The sequence below is a fragment of the Myxine glutinosa genome, chromosome 3 (genome assembly GCF_964187855.1).
Source record: "Myxine glutinosa chromosome 3, kmMyxGlut1.1, whole genome shotgun sequence".
Taxonomy (NCBI): domain Eukaryota; kingdom Metazoa; phylum Chordata; class Myxini; order Myxiniformes; family Myxinidae; genus Myxine; species Myxine glutinosa.
This window is the reverse complement of record NC_136263.1, coordinates 49,042,568-49,059,549: the sequence shown is the minus strand read 5'-3', so window position 1 is coordinate 49,059,549 and position 16,982 is coordinate 49,042,568.

Sequence of the window (16,982 nt, the reverse complement as noted above, 5' to 3'; positions counted from 1 at the left end):
TCAGCTTCTGCTGCTGCCTCTGCTGCTGCCGCACGCTCTCTCTCTCTCTCACGCTCTCTCTCTGCTGCCGCATGCTCTCTCTCTGCTGCCGCAGCACGCTCTCTCTCTCTCTCACGCTCTCTCTCTGCTGCCGCATGCTCTCTCTCTGCTGCTGCACGCTCTCCCTCTGCTGCCGCAGCACGCTCTGCCTCTGCCCTGTCATTCTCCCTGTTATACATGTCAAGTTGTTGAACCGGAGTCAGCCCGGTCCAGAAAGGCGAACGCATGCATTTAGTCATGATGGAATCGCTTCCTAACATATCGGGTTTAGTGACTGGGTCAAAGCTGATTGCGTCGCTCGCATCGCCACCCACGCGACTGTCAACATGATCAGGTTGAACTCTCACTTCTCTGGTCGACATAGCTTGGCTACGAGTTATCATAAGACAAGGCACAAAACACAACGCTCAAACACAACGCTCTGTTGGGGAAATACGACACGAACTACACAATATCACCACCGCACATCAAATTGCCAATGAGAAAAATACCACGTACAAATACTCACGTTTTTTTTTTTTTGTCGGTTGTTTGGAGGGATCCGAAGCTATTCACTTATTCGGCAGTGAAGCACCACCCAAGACAGCGTCCCACGGCGAGAAGGCTCCTCCAAGACGGCGCCCGCTGGTGAGAAGGCTCCTCCACGACGGCGTCCGCTGGTGAGAAGGCTCCTCCAAGACGGCGTCCGCTGGTGAGCAGATGCAAAGAAGATGCAGATGCAGAATTCCCGTCTCAATTCGAATGTCTCTTACTTGAATGATCCTAGGACGAGCAACCCATTTGTCGCGATCCCGGCTGTGAAATGGTTCCCAGCACGGAATACGGACGTTAATGTCCGGGCTTCAAGTAGTCCACGGAGTGGACAGAGAGAACTCAATAAACACAATTGTGTTTTAATCGGCCTTCTAGGGGTAAGGCACGATGCTTTATTGGCTCGATCACAAAAACCATAAATGGTAACAGAATGGAATACACTGCACAAAGCCTGCAGGAACTGTCGGCCCCAGAAGCTCCAAACAGGACGCAGGCAAGATCACTCGCGGTTCCAATCGACGATCTCCGGGACTCGGAGGGTAACAGAGTGGAATACACCGCACAAGGCCTGCAGGAACGGTCGGCCAGCAGCTCCAACACGACGCAGGCAATATCTGACTCACGGTTCCAATCCACGAGATCCGGGAATCACTCGTTCTCTTCCGGAGTTACTCACTCGTAAAATACAGAACGGTAAACGATCAGCCCAACGCGGCTGTCGTGAAGATTAAGGGAAATCCCTTTATCTATTTCCCACTCGGAGCCTTCGAGAGTCGCGTCCGTTGCATAAGATGGCGACCGCGCTCCCTCGACTCTCCACCAATCACGTGCCGAATCGCCTCCCGATCGCGTGAGGCTCCAAGGAGGCCACGTCACGCGGTGGGCGGGGCACCAAATCTGGGTGAGAACAGGTGGTTTCACCGGTGGTTTCTCACAATATATATATATATATATATATATATATATATATATATATATATATATATATATATATATATACGTATATATATATACATATATATATATATATATATATATATATAGATATATATATATACAGGGGGCTGCAAAAGTAGGTATACAGTAATGAAAAACAAAACGTGCGCACAAAACGTATTTTATTGATTATACAAGCATATCAACAATAACATATCAATAATAAACATATCAATAATAAACATATTAATCCCTCAAATGTTCAAACTGTTTGCCCCCGGCATTCACACACTCCACTAGTCGAGTGTGGACACCCATGCACACTCTGGCACAAAGGTCTTTATCAGCATCAATTTCCTGGCAAGCCTCCCGTATGAACTGAATCATGGCATCAACAGAACGTGGCTTGCGTGCGAAAACCCTGTCTTTTACACATCCCCAGAAAAAGAAGTCCATAGGGGTGAGATCCGGCGAACGTGGTGGCCAGTCAACGGCTCCCCGACGTCCAATCCACCTGTTTCCTTACTGTATACTTACTTTTGCAGCCCCCTGTATATATATTCCGCAATGGCCGTGGACATTCCGCAATGGACGTACAATGGCCGTACCAAGTCAGCTAATCGGCTTAGGGCTGAGTGGCAGCAACTGACAAATGTGCCTGTATCCAGAAGGCTAGTCAACTAACGACTGGTTCAAGCAGGCTATCGTGCCAGGCGTCCCCTGAGAAAGCCACACCTGACCAGACAACACCGCCAGCACCAATTGCAGTGGGCCAGAGAGCACTGTCAATGGCAGCCAGGACACTGGAATCATGTGATCTTCAGTAACGAGTCTAGATTTCTGGTATGTCGTCAAGATGGTCACGTCCGAGTGTGCAGACAAGTGCATGAAGCGTACAACAAAGATTGTATAGTGCCAAGAGTCCAAGCTGGAGGTGGTGGGGTGACCGTTTGGGCTGCTTTTCATGCAGGGGGCAAAACTGACCTGGTTGTTCTGAATGGAAACCTGAACCAGTTCAAGCACAGGGCCATTCTGGAAGAAACATTGCTTCCATTTGCTCATGCAGCCTTTCGAGGAAACTTTGTCTTCCAATATGACAATGCACGGCCTCATCGTGCTCGCATGATCCAACACTTTCTTGCTGACCGTGGTGTAGAGCATATGGAGTGGCCTGCCATGTCCCCGGATATGAATCCGATAGAAAACTTGTGGGCAGAATTAACGCGTCAAATAGACCACTTGGACCAGCAGCCGATCTCTGTGCGTGAATTGCAGCAGGCTATTGTCACAGCATGGCAAGCGATTCCTGTCCAAACCTTGGCAAATCTCGTGAACAGCATGCCTCAACGTGTACGTGCTCTCCTGAATGCTCGTGGGGGTTACACGCAGTACTGAACTGTAATTTTACTGTCCGTAATCCCAGTCGTAATTTAACTTTTGTTTTTGTTGTAAAAAAAATTTGGCTAATGTGCAAAATAAAGAGATACTTCTGGAAAACGTACAGAAGTTTAACACAGTACTGTCCATGAATTGAGTTCGATATCAGTTTACATCACTTTCAAGGATCAATTTATTTGTTTCGAAATGTCAAATGTGGTTTTTGTTTCTTTTAAAGGTCACATTAACAAAATCTAGAATAATTTCAACATAATTCCAATGAACTTTTGGTTCTAAGACACCTTGAAAAGTAAGTTCACCCCCACAAAAAAAATATTCCATATTAAATGCCAAGTCTGTCTATATATATATATATATATATGTACATATATATATATATATACATATATATATATATGTATATATATATATATATATATATATATATATATATATATATATATATATATATTGTTGCGGATTCGGGGGTCGGCACTCCCGTTACCAAGGGGGGGATTAATCCCCTTGTCTTTGAAGCTGGCTGTTCCCCCAACCCTAGAAGTTATAACGCTCCTTCCGGTCGGGAGTAGCCAGGGTGATTGGTCAATGAAGTCCCAAATACCTGAGTGCTACCCCTGGCCGTGAAGCAGGGAGATAACTCCTACTCGGACCGCGGATATGATGGTAATTGCCAAGCGGTTTAGCAGTCCGCAACCCGAGCCATTAACAAAAGGACTAAACCCAATCCTGAGCGATTGGCCAAATCGTGCCACCGGTACTCAATGGAGAAAAGACGAAAGCGATCGAATAAGAGGAAACCAAAAGGTAAGAAAGAACAAATATGATTTATTACTACAATAATAAAAGAGGAAACGAAAGAAGGGAATGTACAAGGAAGAGGAAGAAGCAGTCACAGGGCAACCTTATACAGTCTTAATTAACACGCCCAGGACAACACAAACAGACTTACACGAAAGGGGAATAGCAGGAAGGAAGGTCCAAGCAGATGGGCCAGCGTTGGCTCCGGTCCCGGTTCACGCTCCACTCCGGTCCACACTCCACCTTGGTTCAGGCTCCGGTTCCGCGGAGAAACACGGCAGGCAGCGTGGTTTGTATCATCGGCGCGAGCGGACCTTACATGCTGGGGGGGTTCATATATCGGGGAGGAATTGCATCCGTGAATCGGAGGAATCATGACGCATGCTTCGTGACTCTCCACCCGCGTCTCTCATCGTGGATCTCGTTCTCTCCAATGGTGCCACTCTCCCCGGCAGACTCTCAGACTCCGACTCTCCCCGGCCGACTCTGAGACTCTGACTCTCTCCGGCAGACTCAGAGACTCTGACTCTCCCCGGCCGACTCAGAGACTCCGACTCTCCCCGGCCGAATCAGAGACTCCGACTCTCCCCGGCCGACTCTCTAAGTAGTCCCACGCGAGCGCTTATATTACGCGCTCGCGTATCAAGCCGCGTGCTTTTAGGACACACCCACCGGTGAGCTCACCTCGGCCCTGGTTGGTCGCGAGGGCTCACCGACTCCGTCCTTAACAGGGCTACGCCTCACTCCGATAACTCCTCCCCCCTTTTCTCCACTCTGACTGCATGGTTAATGGCGTTTGGAGCGAGCGCTGCGGCGGCTGTGCCTGGCAGAGGCGTGCAATACAATTTGGAGAGGGGCCAAGCCAAGCCGCAAAATGAACGGGATTGAAAAAGGGCCTATGTTATTTGATTAATGCAACGCAGAGTCAAACTATTGGAAACAGAGCCTTACCTGAAACACATACTAATGAAATAACTGAAAGGTTCCTATGGTGTCCTACGTGTTGCAATATGGACTAACTAGGGTGCGACCTTTGACCTTTGGAAAATGGGAATATTTACAGGGAATTATTTTCAATGGATTATTATTTACAAGTGCCGGTTCTGAAAACCATAACACAGCACCCTCCCTTTCTCCAGGCCCGTCCCGGGCCGTTCCACAAGGGATATCTTTTACAATTATGTGTGACACTTAGGTGTAGTTACCCTCTCGTATTAACCTCACCCTGAGTGCGACATTTTTAAAACTAGATATGTCCCGCCTGCTGTGTTGCATTCTACCTGGCAGACTCACGCCCACAGACTAATTGAATTGCGGAATTAATTTTCAAACTACACATAAAGCCGATGGGGAGCATTATTTACAAAGAACACTACTATTTTGATTATTTACAAACTACACCCAGGACCTGTCTTTTGGGAAACAAAAGCAGAACTTTTGAAAAGAGGAAAGGTCATGCACTGCACTGTACCAATACACCATACCCACTTGCACAGAAATGCACAATCCGATGATAAGGTGCACTCAAAAAGCACAAAAAGCACCACCATACATGAAAAGCACCAATAAGCACCACGATAAGCACAGTCATACATTTTTCAAAAATAACTGGCGTCTTCTCAGCTGGGCCGATGGCTGCTGGGCCGATGTTTCTTGGCGTCTTCCTGCTTGCTGCCTATTTGATAAATAAAAAAAGGGCACAACTCACGTCCACTTTGTTTTTAATTATGGCCAGCAGGAGCCAACTAAGGTGGTCCACCTGCGTGGCATAGGTGCCACCTTGACCGTGATCCGCAAGCAAGATGCTGGCAGCAAAGGCCCGCTTCCAGCAGAGGTGCCAGGCCCCAAAACGTGGGGTCCATACATGGTGCTAGGCCACAAGCGTGTGGTCCATAAGGGGGGCTCGGCCACAGAACGTGTGGTCCATAGGTGGTGTACCAGTCCAGGCAGGCAAGCAGCAAGGGTGCAGGCGCACAACTGCGACACCTGCACACTTTCCCCTCGGCACACAAAGACCACGGTCCATGAGTGGGGAAGGAAGACAAAGCAGGGTTAGTGGGGCGCAGGGGTACACATCAATACAAGGCAATGCAGAGTGAGGTGCGCAGGAGAGCGAGCCGAGAAAGCTCGTCCCTACCGTACGTTCCCCCCCGTCACCTAATCTACCCTTGCCCCTACCCCGTATTTACACAATCTACACATTTATCAAATCCGTCGCTATCGTCTTGTCTTCCTGATATCTCCCGTCTAAACCAAATTCATCCCCAATCCCTCCCAAGAGGGAAGGGATGGAATATTAAACACACAATGTCTCACCCACGTCATGCTGCATCTCACATTCCCAAACACCTGCAAAAATATGGTGTGGAGTTATTTCACCTTGGCGAGTGGATGCGGATGGTGCGAAGAGATTTGCTCCTATCTAACTTCTAAATGACATTAACACTTTTACTCTACCCGGGTTCTTTCCCTGCCAAACAATTGGCCATCTTTACTCTATGCGGTTCTAAGAACCGAACTCCCATTGAACATACTGCGGTGCTCTCAAATTTGGGGTCTCACTCCCCCGATTCTACTCCCTGTGCCCTCGCACAATTTCAGGGCTGGGTCGTGTGGCTCCCCTAGCAGGTCTACTTACCTGCGCACCTCCGCCACTGCAGTTGCCTCCCGAGCTTACCTGCTCCTCACCCTAACCTACCTGGGGGAAGGCCCTCTGGCTCTCTCACCCCCTACCACCCTCTCTGGCGTCGGGCTACCCGGGTCCACTCCATAGGATCCCGGGCCCCATTGGACTCTATCTGGCTCCCAGAGCCTACCTGCGGCCTCACCTGGCCGACAGACTAAGAGTGGCAGAGTGCCCAACCAACCATTCTCACTAACAGGCCACACGCCCAACCAATTTATCTCACTAATGCACCCCTCAAGCAGTACTCTGCTACTCTCGCACCACAGATGCCAATATCCAACCACAATTTACCTACTCCCTCTACCTACTTTTAAACTACCCTCCCCGGGTATTCGTGAGGGGGTCCATCCTTCCCCCATTCACTCCTTCGCACCATCCATTCGACACTACTCATTCCACACTCCACTCACTCCACACCATTGATTCCACACAACCATTCTCACTTGCCTCCATGCAAGTCAATCACTCAGTGTACAATCACACACATCCACAATACTCTGCTCAAGCACTTTCTACACACACACACACACATCTCTCATGAGCATTGCCTCATTTGCTAACCAGCACTACCGTGAACTTACATAACAATTATTCCTCACTTCATCATCCTCACTACAAAGAACTTCCATACCACTTCCTCATTCAATAAACAACCACAAACACACTGCATCATCTAATCTACCTGGTTTTCCCTCTAACTTAGTGCTTCCCTGTCACCCCTTATACTATTGCACATCCCTCGTCGTTATCAACCATCTAATCTACCTACGTCCCCTACTACCTGTAACAAAAGTCACTACTTAAATCTTGTCCCTATGGTCATTTCCTAGATCCCTATACATAAACCAAGCCCTCCCTGGCTAGGTTTTCAGCCAATCCCCATAAAACGAAAGCTCATGTGCCCGCCCCCCACCCCCAAAATGAATGGTACAACTACCATCCATCACTATATCAGATTGCCATTACTATCACCATCACAGTCCACTATCTCGAGCCTCGGTGCGGTAATGCATTCTCATAGCTCGACTTCGAAAAGCCGGCTATCTGTGCGGATGGTTGGTCTACTGTGGTTTGGGTCCGTCCGGCATCGATTCTGGGGAGGAGGCATACTCGGTCCGAGATTCCAAGGTCCATCTCGGCGCAGAGCCTTGCGGTCTCCGGCCGGATGACCCAACCTCACCTGGTTGGAACACCGCCCCCGCCAGGGGGCGAAGGTCCGACCTGGCCACTCTCCCCCGGAATCGCGCCGATCGCCTGAATGACGCGGCCCCGACCATACAGGGCGGGCCCCGGCCCGAATCGTGCATGGCGCCCCATGCAGGAGCGACGCGGCCACGATGCCGGCCGGCCCTCGCAACACACAAAGAACATCACGCCCCGAGCGCTCGCGTCGGCTATCCATCAGCCTAAATGCTGCCCCGTTCAACGTCGATGCCTTACTCGCATGCTCACACCATGCGTTCCTTTCGTTACTCACAAAACCCGGCACTCCAACGCCTCTCATACACTCCATGCATTCCATGCATTCCTCTCGCGCACATTCTTGTGCATTCATCCTCCTCGCACACTTTGTTATCGCACATTCCTCTGTTACACACCTCATCTCCGTTACGTACTCCGTAACACTCATGGGTGTGCACTCTCTTGCACACCCGCTCAGCGCACACCTACTCACAGGTGTGCAATCCCTTATCGCACTCCCAATCACGCGCTCCACAACCAACTCAGGTGTGCCTCCTCGCACACGCTCCTCATCCGACTCACACTCATGGTCACACTCACTCCTACTTCCACACTCTGTATCGCTCTCACTCTCTGTGCCGCATTCATCACACATACACTCCGACGTGCGTTCGCGCTCGCACTCGGTGTCACACTCTCACTCCTGTGCCCTCTTCTTCCTCACATGCGCGCCATTCCTACTCACACCACGCACAAGGGACCTTCCACAAATGCCCGGGTGCTGTCTCGATCCCAAACGCGCAATCAATCCTCTCGCGCCAAACACTTTTACAAAAAATCTTTTCGCCCCATACACGGCCCGACTCACCTTCGGGATTCTTCTTCTTCCCCGCTCCACCACCTGCAAATCTTTATTCGGGTTAATAAGTACAGCATCACGATGTGAGCACAGACCTTATACATTTTCCATTCCTTCCTCCCGCGAGTGCTTTTCTACGTCTGCGGTCTCCTGAATTCCAATTTCCACTATTATTAATTCTTTAATTTCTTTTTCCTCGACGGCCGCTGGCTCTAATAAAATTTTCTTTTCTACCTCAGCGGTCGCTGACTTCCCCATACCCCGGGTCGCGATCTCTACCCCGATCCACGTGATTTTGCCCTTCTCAACTTCACTCAACCCGCGCTCCTCTAGTCGCCTTACCTCGTCGCATACAATTGTGCTTTTCCCGCTTGACCTGCGGTTAACCTCCCTCTCACACTCCCTTGCTTTATACCGGGCTTGCCCCCTCGCCAGCCCCTCGTTAATTTCTTGGGCTTGACCATTTATGCCCTCCAATTGGCCCCCTACATTGTCCTCTAATCCTCCCAATTTATTTTCTAACCCCCCAAATTTACTGTCTAATTCCCCAAATTTACTGTCTAATCCCCCAATTTGATCTTTTAATCTATTTTCCATTCCCTCACTATTGGCCCTCATTTCTCCCATTTCCTTACTCAATTCCCCAATTTGGCTTCCCATTCGTTCCAATTGTTCTCCCACCTTGTCCATACTGTCGTTCTTTTGCCGCATTTCTGCCATGAATTGGACCATGAAGGCCTGCATTTCGACCACCCCATTTGCGCAGCGGGCACGGCCCTCGTCGCCACGTGTAAGGCACCGCCATTTTGTGCGCCTGCAACCCCCGCTACCGCATCCTCATTGCTCTCCTCTTCCATTGCTCCCACTTCTTCCCTGGGGTCCTGGGTCGACTCGAGCTCCTCTTCTATCTCCCCCACCGGCATCGGCTCGCCTTGGGTATCCATGGCACGACTATAATTTGGATGTTATAATAAAAATTTCGGCCGCTCAAAATGTTGACAAAATATTTCCAGATATACAAAATTTGGTTAGGGTCCCAAATCCCACTCCTGACACTAATTGTTGTGGATTTGGGGGTCGGCACTCCCGTTACCAAGGGGGGGGGGTTAATCCCCTTGTCTTTGAAGCTGGCCGTTCCCCCAACCCTAGAAGTTATAACACTCCTTCCGGTCGGGAGTAGCCAGGGTGATTGGTCAATGAAGTCCCAAATACCTGAGTGCTACCCCCGGCTGTGAAGCAGGGAGATAACTCCTGCTCGGACCACGGATATGATGGTAATTGCTGAGCGGTTTAGCAGTCCGCAGCCCGAGCCATTAACAAAAGGACTAAACCTTCATTTCCTTTCACAAAGCCTGAAACAAGTGTGTGTCCACCCTCAGGAGAGCCAGAAAACAATATCTCACCGTTCTCAAGACCGAACTCTCTTATCTGTCTCCCTCTTCCAAATCCTGGTGGCGTCTGGTCAAATCTGTTTCTGGTGTTTGTTCCCCCTCCATCCCCTCTCTCACCTCAAATGGCTTAACGGCTGACTCCGCACGTGAAAAAGCTGAATGCCTCAACTCTGTGTTTGCCTCTAAATCTTGTGTCCCAAACCCATCCCTCTCTGTACCCACCGTACCCAGTCGTACCCAGCTGCTCCTGGACTCTGTGTCCTTTCCTCCTGACAAGGTGGAAAAGTTTCTGTCAACCCTCGACTCTGATTCTGCAACTGGTCCTGACGGCATCAGCCCACGGGTCCTAAAATCATGTTCTTCCGCTCTTTCACTCCCTCTTTCTGTTCTCTTCACCCTCTCTTTTGCTCAAGGTCATCTGCCATCTGCTTGGAAATCAGCCAACATCACCGCTTTGCACAAAAAAGGTGCAAAAACAGATCCCAGCAACTACAGACCAATCAGCCTTCTCCCAATTATCAGCAAAGTCATGGAATCCATCATTGCTTCAGATATGAAATCTTTCCTCTTCTCCAATGGCTTGATCTCTGATCATCAATTTGGTTTCAGACCTGGACACTCCACTCTGGACATGCTGCTTCTGCTGTCTCAACAATGGACGGAGGTCCTCAACGCCAAACAGGAAATTAGAGCTGTCTCCCTTGACATTTCACGTGCCTTCGATACGGTCTGGCACCCTGCTCTGCTCACCAAACTCTCCTCCTTTGGTATCCATGGAAATCTCTATGCATGGCTCGCGGACTTCCTCTCTGGTCGTAGTCAACGTGTGGCCCTGAATGGGTTTCTCTCATCTCCTCTTCCTGTTCAGGCTGGAGTTCCCCAAGGTAGTGTTCTGGGCCCTGTGCTTTTTCTGGTCTTCATCAATGATCTCTCTGACTCTCTTGAAAATCCTCTCTATCTCTTTGCTGACGACTCTACTCTCTGTCGCTCCATTCCTCATCCCTCAGATCGGCAGTCTGCAGCCTCCTCACTCTCTGCAGACCTGGACAAAATCACAGACTGGGCAAACAAATGGAACATGTCTTTCAATCCTGATAAATCTCACACTCTTACGATGTCTCTCCGAAAAGACAGACTGGAAAACCCTCCCATCCACTTTCTGAATAATCCTCTCCAAGAAGTTCTGTCACTCAAGCTTTTGGGTCTTACTATTTGCCATGATCTTTCCTGGGAAAACCACATTTCAAATCTGGCCTCCAAAGCCAGTCGCCGACTGTGCATCCTGCGTCATGCGAAGTCCTTCCTTGGCACACCTGAGCTCCTCACCACATACAAGGCTTTCATCCGCAGCTCTATGGAATACTGCTCTCCCCTCTGGTCTGGTGCTCCTGCCTCACACCTACCCCGTCTTCACGCTGTTGAAACCAAAGCGTTCAGAATCATTGGAATCTTCCGCGATGAAGCTAACTCCAAGGGCCTTTCACTCACTCACCGCAGGCAGGTTGGTGGTCTTTCCGTCTTCTACCGACTCCTCTTTGGCCTTGCCCCCCCAGCCCTCTCTGGGCTCTGTCCCCCAAATATTCCTACAGGTCGCACAAGATCGGCCTGCAACCCTCTTATGGTTAAACGGCCAAAATCAAGACTTTCTGCTCACCTTCACTCCTTCATTCCTCTTTTCTCCCGCCTCTGGAACAAACTCCCTCACTCTCTTCAATCCCACTCCACCCTCCAGGTCTTTAAAACAGCTGTTCACCACCATCTCTTATCCTCCCCCATCCAAAACCTTGATCTTTTCTACCCCCGCTAATTTCGGTCCCCTTGTGTTTTATACCTCTCCCCCCCCGCCCCCCCTCCCCTTCCCACGCCTCCTGCCCCCAAGCCCTCTCCCTCCCACACTTCTCCCTGCTCTCAAATGTTGTGGTTGTGTGCTTCCCCTTCTCTCCCCATCTTGTCTTCCGCTCCCTCTTTTTGTATATTTTGTTTGTCTGGTTGATTTGTTTGTGAAATAAATGTTAGCTCTTTCACGAGCCTCGATTCAGTATACAAAAAAAAAAAAAAAACAAACAAAAAAAAAACCCTATCCTGAGCGATTGGCCAAATCGTGCCACCGGTACTCAATGGAGAAATGACGAAAGCGATCAAATAAGAGGAAACCAAAAGGTAAGAAAGAACAAATATGATTTATTACTTCAATAATAAAAGAGGAAACGAAAGAAGGGAATGTACAAGGAAGAGGAAGAAGCAGCCACAGAGCAACCTCATACAGTCTTAATTAACATGCCCAGGACAACACAAACAGACTTACACAAAAGGGGAATAGCAGGAAGGAAGGTCCAAGCAGATGGGCCAGCGTTGGCTCCGGCCCTGGTTCACGCTCCACTCCAGTCCACGTTCCACCTCGGTTCAGGCTCCGGTTCCGCGGCGAAATCCGGCAGGCAGTGCGGTTTGTATTGTCGGCGCGAGCGGACCTTACATGCTGGGGGGGTTCATATATCGGGGAGGAATTGCATCCGTGAATCGGAGGAATCATGACGCATGCCTCGTGACTCTCCACCCGCGTCTCTCGTCGTGGATCTCGTTCTCTCCAATGGTGCCACTCTCCCCGGCAGACTCTCAGACTCCGACTCTCCCCGGCCGACTCTGAGACTCTGACTCTCTCCGGCAGACTCAGAGACTCTGACTCTCCCCGGCCGACTCAGCGACTCCGACTCTCCCCGGCCGAATCAGAGACTCCGACTCTCCCCGGCCGACTCTCAGACTCCGACTCTCCCCGGCCGACTCTCCAAGTAGTCCCACGCGAGCGCTTATATTACGCGCTCGCGTATCAAGCCGCGTGCTTTTAGGACACACCCACCGGTGAGCTCGCCTCGGCCCTGGTTGGTCGCGAGGGCTCACCGACTCTGTCCTTAACAGGGCAACGCCTCGCTCCGATAACTCCTCCCCCTTTTTCTCCGCTCTGACTGCATGGTTAATGGCGTTTGGAGCGAGCGCTGCGGCGGCTGCGGCTGGCAGAGGCGCGCAATACAATTTAGAGAGGGGCCAAGCCGCAAAATGAACGGGATTGAAAAGGGGCCTATGTTATTTGATTAATGGAACACAGAGTCAAACTATTGGAAACAGAACCTTACCTGAAACACATACTAATGAAATAACTGAAAGGTTCCTATGGTGTCCTACGTGTTGCAATCTGGACTAACTAGGGTGCGACCTTTGACCTTTCGAAAATGGGAATATTTACAGGGAATTATTTACAATGGATTATTATTTACAAGTGCCGGTTCTGAAAACTGTAACAATATATATATACAGACTTGGCATTTAATATGGAATATATATTTTTTCTTGACGGGTTTACTTTCTTAACTCAGTATATCAATCTGGTGAGTTTCTTTTACACTTTCGTGATTTATTTGTAAAAAGAACCATGTCACTGATTGTCGCAGCAAGAAGTCAACAACAGGATTATATCACAGGTGGCGTGGCAAAATGTACGGACAGGTGCATTTGACGATTGGCTTCACAGTCGGGTATACAAGGGTTGCTGCGTTCTGTATTAGTGGAAAACAACTGCTGCACGTCTCCAAAAGTTATTGCCGCTTCCTCTGGAGATGGTCCGTCAACTCGACAATGCTGTTTGTCATGGAGTGGGGGCTTTACGAAATTACGGCATGAAAGAGCATGCTATTGCTCGGCAGTATGGCATCACTCAAGGTCAGGTGTCAAAGATCCTGAAACGAAATGCTCAGAGGGGTGTCCCTACTCCAATACCGAGGCCAGGACGTCCCGCAGAACCAGAAGGAGGGATGATCGCGAGCTGCACCGGTTATTCCGCAATGACCGTACCAAGTCAGCTAATCGGCTTAGGGCTGAGTGGCAGCAACTGACAAATGTGCCTGTATACAGAAGGCGAGTCAACCAACGACTGGTTCAAGCAGGCTAACGTGCCAGGCATTCCCTGAGAAAGCCACGCCTGACCAGACAACACCACCAGCGCCGATTGCAGTGGGCCAGAGAGCACCGTCAATGGCAGCCAGGACACTGGAATCACGTGATCTTCAGTGACGAGTCTAGATTTCTGGTCTATCGTCAAGATGGCCGCATCCGAGTGCGCAGACAAGTGCATGAACCCTACAACAAAGATTGCATAGTGCTTAGAGTCCAAGCTGGAGGTGGTGGGGTGACCGTTTGGGCTGCTTTTCATGCAGGGGGCAAAACTGACCTGGTTGTTCTGAATGGAAACCTAAACCAGTTCAAGTACAGGGCCATTCTGGAAGAAACATTGCTTCCATTTGCTCGTGCAGCCTTTCGAGGAAACTTTGTCTTCCAAGATGACAATGCACGGCCTCATCATGCTCGCATGATCCAACACTTTCTTGCTGACCGTGGTGTAGAGCATATGGAGTGGCCTGCCATGTCCCCGGATATGAATCCGATAGAGAACTTGTGGGCAGAATTAACTCGTCAAATCGACCACTTGGACCAGCAGCCGACCTCTGTGCGTGAATTGCAGCAGGCTATTGTGGCTGCATGGCAAGTGATTCCTGTCCAAACCTTGACAAATCTCGTGAACAACATGCCTCAACGTGTACGTGCTCTCCTGTATGCTCGTGGGGGTTACACGAAGTACTGAACTGTAATTTTACTGTCCGTAATCCCAGTCGTAATTTAACTTTTGTTTTTGTTAAAAAAAAATTTGGCTAATGTGCAAAATAAGAGATACTTCTGGAAAACGTACAGAAGTTTAACACAGTACTGTCCATGAATTGAGTTTGATATCAGTTTACATCACTTTCAAGGATCAATTTATTTGCTTCAAAATGTCAAATGTGGTTTTTGTTTCTTTTAAAGGTCACATTAACAAAATCTAGAATAATTTCAACATAATTCCAATGAACTTTTGGTTCTAAGACATCTTGAAAAGTAAGGTCACCCCCATATATATATACAGACTTGGCATTTAATATGGAAGATTTTTTTTGTGGGTGTGAACTTACTTTTCAAGATGACTTAGAACCAAAAGTTCATTGGAATTATGTTGAAATTATTCTAGATTTTGTTAATGTGACCTTTAAAAGAAACAAAAACCACATTTGACATTTCGAAGCAAATAAATTGATCCTTGAAAGTGATGTAAACTGATATCGAACTCAATTCACGGACAGTACTGTGTAAAACTTCTGTGCGTTTTCCAGAAGTATCTCTTTATTTTGCACATTAGCCAAAAAAATTTTTGAAAAAAACAAAAGTTAAATTACGACTGGGATTACGGACAGTAAAATTACAGTTCAGTACTTCGTGTAACCCCCACGAGCATTCAGGAGAGCATGTACACGTCGAGGTATGCTGTTCACGAGATTTGCCAAGGTTTGGACAGGACTCGGTTTCCATGCAGTAACAATAGCCTGCTGCAATTCACGCACAGAAGCAGGCTGCTTGTCCAATTTGTCGATTTGATGCGTGAATTCTGCCCACAAGTTCTCCATCGGATGCATATCCAGGGACATGGCAGGCCACTCCATATGCTCTGCACCACGGTCAAAGAAAGTGTTGGATCATGCCAGCACGATGAGACCGTGCATTGTCATCTTGGAAGACAAAGTTTCCTCGAAAGGCTGCACGAGCAAATGGAAGCAATGTTTCTTCCAGAATGGCCCTGTGCTTGAACTGGTTCAGGTTTCCATTCAGAACAACCAGGTCAGTTTTGCCCCCTGCATGAAAAGCAGCCCAAACGGTCACCCCACCACCTCCAGCTTGGACTCTTGGCACGATGCAATCTTCGTTGTCGGCTTCATGTACTTGTCTGCGCACTCGGACGCGGCCATCTTGACGATAGACCAGAAATCTAGACTCGTTACTGAAGACCACGTGATTCCAGTGTTCTGGCTGCCATTTACGGTGCTCTCTGGCCCACTGCAATCGGCGCTGGTGGTGTTGTCTGGTCATACGTGGCTTTCTCAGGGGACGCCTGGCACGATAGCCTGCTTGAACCAGTCGTTGGTTGACTCGCCTTCTGGATACAGGCACATTTGTCAGTTGCTGCCACTCAGCCCTAAGCAGATTAGCTGACTTGGTACGGCCATTGCGGACTAACCGGTGCAGCTGGCGATCATCCCTCCTTGTGGTTCTGCGGGGACGTCCTGGCCTTGGTATTGGAGTAGGGACACCCCTCTGAGCATTTCGTTTCAGGATATTTGACACTTGACCTTGAATGATGCCCTACTGCCAAGCAATAGCACGCTGTTTCATGCCGGAATTTCGTAAAGCCACCACTAAATGACAAACAGCATTGTCGAGTTGACGGACCATCTCCAGGGGAAGCGGCAATAACTTTTGTAGACGTGCAGCAGTTGTTTTCCACTAATACAGAACGCAACAACCCTTATATACCCGATTGTGAAGCAAATCGTCAAATGTACCTGTCCGTACATTTTGTCACGCCACCTGTGATATAATCCTGTTATTGACTTCTTGCTGCGACAGACAATCAGTGACATGGTTCTTTTAACAAAGAAATCACCGAAGCGTAAAAGAAACTCACCAGATTGATATACCGTGTTCAGAAAGTAAACCCAAGTCAAGGAAAAAAAATATTCCATATTAAATGCCAAGTCTGTATATACAGTCACGTGAAAAATTAAGTACACCCCATGTAAAGTTTTGACTTTTTCAACATATTTCAACACACAGCTATTTGATCTTCATTTCAACAATATTGATAGATAAAGGTGATATAATATAACAAATATCATGAAACATTTACATTTTGTAGACCATTGTATAATTTAAATAAACATAAATGCAAATTTCGCTGTGGAAAAAGTAAGTACACCCTTGGCTCGAATAGGTGGTATTGTCCCTTTTGGCAGAAAAAACCTTAAGTAGGCGTTTCTTAGAACTGTCTACCAGTCTCTGACATCGACTGGGAGAAATTTTTGCAAACTCCTCCATGCAGAATTCTTTCAGCTGTGCGATGTTTGAGGAGTTTCTTGCATGCACAGCCCGTTTCAAATCCCCCCCACAACATCTCGATGGGATTTAGATCCAGCCTTTGACTTGGCCATTCCAGAACCCTCCATTTTTTTCTTTTCAGCCATTCCTTGGTGGATTTACTGGTATGTTAAGGGTCATTGTCATGTTGCAAGGTCCACCTTCGGTTGAG